Raw genomic sequence first — 6,242 nt, 5'->3', positions numbered from 1 at the left:
TGAACGTATATATAATAAAAGTATTATACCGATTTGGTATATTCTTCTGTATCTGACTCTTCTTCTCTTTATATTTATATATATGTACATGTATATATTATGATACTTGAGCTTATAATAATATCTGAACCGCTAATAACACATTTGCTTAATGTACTAGTAAATTAACCGCTTAAAGTTTACTCTCATATTTAAATATACATGATATTTAGATTAAACTTTAGTTTATAACAGTGTATTTATTAGTTTAGCGGTTTACGCACAACGTAGGTACATATTGATAAACAAATATATCTACAATAATAGGGAGCATCAAAAATTTAAATTCAGTGAAATATGAGACAAATATAGTAATAAATAAAAGTGTAGGTTTTATTTTTATTTTTTATTTTTTATTATTTATTCTCTTGGTTGTACTGATAAACTGCGATTACTGCATACGAGCATATGTCATCCATCTTTTATTAACACTTGTAACTCGTAAAAAATATATATGATGTTGTATAATGACGACATGTTATATATGTGTCTGTATGTAGGGCGACAATGTTGTGGATTATTTTTATTCAAATATTTATTGTCATTGTTTGAATATTAATGACGCGCGTAAAGAATAATTGATAGTAATTTATATTACGGCTTTAATATTGGAAATATGACAAAATAATATTAGACCTTTTTTGTAGCTCTCAAAATTTGACAAAGAAAAGTTTCAGTGACTTTTTTTTATAAAGTCATTATTTTAGGCTCTATCCTTTCTGGAACAAAATACTCAGATATTATCACATATGAGTTCGTATGTGATCATTTATGGATCCGAACATGTGCAAATATAAGCATATATGGTATCGGATATAGTCATATATAACCACATCTGATATCATATATAATTATATATATTCGTATCTGATCCGTTTGGAATTTGAACATGATTATATAGCAACTCATATGGTTCTATTTTAACACATATGACTATACCTGAGTATTTTTTCCGAGTCAGCCAAATTTTCATAATCATTTATGATCACATATTTATATATGTATGATTGCATGCTTGTATCTGACCACAGTAAGCATATACTTACAAATGAACGGTCATCAATTGTTAGATTACTGTAGTATCATATATATGATTATATATGATTGCAAAAGTATTTGGCTAATCCGTAAAAATACCAGATATGATCAGATAGAGTTAGTTTTCGTATCTTATCAAATATAAGTTTTCAGATATGTGATCACATATATTTACTATCTATGATAACTTCATATTCAAGATTTTTTTTAATATCAATAGTATTTTGTCTTATTTATTTTTAATTATGAAATCAAAATTTGAGAACTCGCTACCCCCTAAAACTTCTGTATCTGCCAACAAACTCAATTTTTTTTTTTATGAAAAAAAAAACAACAATAATCTAGCAAAAAAATCATTATCAAGAAGATACACGCAGATAATTTTACGGTATAGTAACCTATAGTTATAGTAACACGAGGACAGTATAGAATTATTTTACAAATTACCGATACTGTAGAAATTTTTAAAATACATCAAACAGAATTTGCAAGGTACATTGTAATTTTGACAAAGCATCAGATAAAATTTATACCAACTGCACACGGAAAAAAATTAACTGCTGCTGCAACAGGAGGCAGCCATGTTGCAGCAACAGGATTAATACTGTTGTTGCGACTTAATAGTAAAATATAGTTACACAGTAAAAGATTTTGTGTCATTGCGTCAAACAACTTAGTGTTGAAAATTATTGTGTTAAATATTTAACACTTTTATGTGTACATTTAACATTAATTCTGTTAAATCAACAGAAAAAAGTGTTAAATATTTAACACACAAATTTTTAACACTAAGATTTTTGACGCAATGACACAAAATTTTTTACTGTGTAACTATATTTTACTATTAAGTCGCAACAACAGTATTAATCCTGTTGCAGCTGCAGCAAAACCCTGTTGTTACAACAGGATTTTTTCCCGTGCATAGTAAAATTTATTAGGTTAAATCAAAATATTTAGTATGCAGTTGATATAAATTTAATCTGTTGCTTTGTCAAAATTGCAATGCACCTTGTAAATTCTGTTCGATGTATTTTAAAAATTTCTACAGTATCGGTAATTTGTACAATAATTTCATACTGTCCTCATGTTACTATGACATAGTAATTTTTCTATAAATTTTTGATGTAAAAAATACCGTAAAATTCTCTGCATGTAGAATACGAAATACATGAAATTACGTCATTATTATTATTATTAAAATTATTGGAAGCTCAACGAACCATGGCCAGTATCGATTTCCGGTAAATTCCTTGAATTTTTATTCAAATTTATTTTTATTATAAATAAAATCATATTTCCACTAAAACAATTTCCTTTATTAACTATTTTTATTATTATAATTATTTACTTTGTTTAACTTTTTATCTTTCGACTTTAAATCTTCATTCAAAACTCATTAAATAAATCCAACAGTTTATTTATTAAACGACTTGAATTTATTTTCAAAAGAACATAAACTGCGAACTTTTTATCAACTCGCAAATCCAATAACTAAAAAACTTCCCAAGTATTTCATTTTCTCCTCTATTATTTTATTTCTATATCCGTACAATTAATGAGATTATTAAAATGAAAACATGTAATTTATATTTAAGTAATTGTGAAACAAGTATAACAAATTTATTGTCATTATTATTTATTAGTAAATAGTTGACAATTTTTTTCTACTTTGTATGCATCAATTATGTGTATTTTTTTTTTTTTTAAATCTATACCATTGCGTTATTACCATTTATGCTTATTAAGCATTATTGATCGCATGCGCTATTTATCATATTCACTTAACATACATTGTCTTTCTTTTTTATTTTATTTTATTGTTTAATATTGTGACGATTCCGTTTGAGGAAATTGAACATAAAAAAATCTGAGACGCGACTGTTCATGCGCGACACATTACTTTCACAAATAATTATTGTCATCAATTTTATTCATCACTTTTTTGTCATATTTTTTTTTTAACTTCAAAAATTTTAGAAGAATGAGAACAAGATAGGCTCCCTCTAAAAAAAAAAAAAACCCTTTACTAGGGGGTTAAATTATCCACCAGTGGAAATTTAGACAGCGGGTCAAATTGAATCCATAAAAAAAATTTTGAAAATTTAATTTAAAAAAATTTTTTTTTGTTTGCCAAAAGCTCCAGGACAATTCGGAGGAACCCCAATAAAAAATAAAAAAATTTTGACTTGTTTTCAATTATTATGAAATTGAAATTTTTTTGTAGCAACAAATATCAGTATATATCTTATAAATTTCTGGCGGGCTTTATTGTTTTAAAAGACCATATGATCCTGATAAAATATAAAATTTCACAAAATTAATTTCTTGTGGGAACCATTATGCTCCTTCCCCTATCCCTTTTGTAACTTTTATGACCTACAGAATAAATTTAAAACATATTTTTAAGTAGATCGTGATAAAATGTGTAGGATAATTTGACAATGAATAAATAAAATCCTGAAGCTGGCCGTCTTAGAATTTTTTTATTTTTATTCTCAATTAAATTTCACTTTCGCTGGCACTTTGCCCACAGAATGTTAGAGACAAACATTCATCACATCACGATTTGGTGACTAAAAGAGAAAGGATCATTAAGAACCGTTATAACCAAATTGCTCATCACAAACATTGAGTCTCTAAATATATTTTTTATTAATCAACCATAATTTCATTTCGTAATTAAAAAAATTTAATTAACAAACAAAATCATAATTTTATAATTTAGTAAAAAATAATTCTTATATGTAGTGACAAAAAAATTTAATTTTTAAAATAAAAGAAAACTTCACTGCTTTCATGTAAAAAAAAAAAATTATACTTAAATGTACGTTGTGAATAATAATATATAAATTTTTCATTTATTACACTCGCTAAGTGACAATGATGTACACTGAGTGTTTTATGCATGTCATGTGTGTAAAAAAAATCCCAACACTCTTTATACGCATATACGTTTGTGCACCTGTACAATGTATAACAATTGTGTTTATATATATAACAATTGTTAAATACATTTCATCACATCAAGTAATTTTTTTTTTTAACGAGCTTTCTATTCATTATTTCTATATTAATAAGCGAACAATAAATTTTACTTTTTATTTTATTAATCTAAAAAAAAATTTACTAAATTTCCTATGCCAAAACCAGGTCACCTCATATTTTTTTTAAAATATGTATTTTAGGCAATGTAATGATGTACGAATAATTTCATAATAAGAACTCTTCCTAAAATTTATGTACTACATTTTTGGTAAGAGAATACCGTTAGCGAAAAGTAGGTGGGAGATAGCCGACAATAATATTAAATTCTATCTGGTAGTTCATAGGTGCACTGAGAGAACAATTTATTTGAGCCAAATAAATAGATTTATTTGACTGAACAAAATCATTTATTTCACTGGAATATATATTTGTTTGTAGCTAACAAATGGCGCTACAGTGCAACCATTCAAATCCAGAATTGTTAACCCTAAACAAATCATTATTACATTCAAATGAACCATACCTTTGTCTCAAATAAGTATTGATTGAGTTCATTCATATATGGGATTTATTTGCCTGAAACAAATCTCATTTGGCTCAAGTGAATTGTTCTCTTAGTGCATAAAAAATAAATTGATTGATACATTTAGAGAATTACAGAATCGAATGAAATGAATGTTCAAAATTTGAGACAATTCTGAAATTTGAGTTGATCATTTTTGGAACTGATAAATTCAAGAGTAAAGAAATTTCAAATCTCCAGACCTCGTTCTTCAAAAATTCTTATAAAAAGTCAAAAAACGTTCATAATTGAAGTTAAACGCGTTTTTTAATGCAGACGAAAAAAAAAAACAGTATAAAAAATTAAATGTAGGGTAGAAGTACCATTTGTGGCCACTGTTCCATTTTTGGACATTTAATACTTTGTTTCAATTAATGAAAAAATATTAAATGAATTTTCATTGTAATAGTGGGATACAAGTGTCATGAACACTGGGATGAGCCAAAAAAATCAACCTATCGAATTTATGTCTTAAAAAAGACCTGTATATCGAGAAAAAAATTCTCCCATTGGGCAAAATTTTTAGCTCAATTTTAAAAGGTGTCGGTAGCCATTTCAAATTTCCCATTTAAGTAACATGCAAAAAAATTTTTTTTGATTAAAAATATTATAACTTTTGAACCGTGTGAGATAAACATTCGGCTCTAGAATATTCTTGTATGGCATTAAATTTCTTTAAAAAAAGTCCTGAGAGCCGAATTTGTAAACTTGCTATTTCGTATACTAACAGGCCATCAAAGTATAGAGTAAACAGAATCATACAAATTTAAGGCTTTATTATTAAAAATGTCAATACTACGAGAAAATTTGTTCTACATGTAGTGCAATGAAATCACCAAAAATATCCACGTTGTTATAAATAACATTTTGTTATCGATCACAATAAAAGAAAAGTATTTGGAAAATCTAAATAAAGCCTTAAATTTGTATGATTCTGTTTACTCTAGACTTTGATAGCCTGTTAGTATACGAAATGGTTCCGTAACACAATATCCAACGACAAAATAACCGCGACAATATAACCGCGACAAAATAACCGAATGACAAAATAACCAAATGACAAAATAACCGAATGACAAAATAACCAAATGACAAAATAACCGCCCTTTTATCATGGTTTTTGTGTGTTTTGTCGTCGGTTATTTTGTCATACGGTTATTTTGTCATTCGGTTATTTTGTCATTCGGTTATTTTGTCATTCGGTTATTTTGTCGTCGGTTATTTTGTCGCGGTTATATTGTCGCGGATATTTAGTCGTGACACCGTACGAAATATCTAGTTTACAAATTCGACTCCCAAGACTTTCTTTTAAGAAATGTAATGCCCTGCAAAAATATTCTAGAGCTGAATTTTTATCTCACACGGTTCAAAAGTTATAATATTTTTAATGAAAAAAATTTTTTTTGCATGTTATTTAAATGGGAAATTTCAAATGGCTACCGACACCTTTTAAAATTGAGCTAAAAATTTTGCCCAATGGGAGAATTTTTTCTTGATATATAGATCCTTTTTAAGACGTAAATTCGATAGGTTGGTTTTTTTTTTGTCTCACCCTAATGAACACATTTTAAAAATAAATTATTTCATTGCATCTTTTACAAATTATTTTATTTTATCT

This window comes from Microplitis mediator, chromosome 7 (genome assembly GCF_029852145.1).
Source record: "Microplitis mediator isolate UGA2020A chromosome 7, iyMicMedi2.1, whole genome shotgun sequence".
In the NCBI taxonomy this organism is placed as follows: Eukaryota; Metazoa; Arthropoda; class Insecta; order Hymenoptera; family Braconidae; genus Microplitis; species Microplitis mediator.
Note: the sequence above shows the minus strand (reverse complement) of the source record.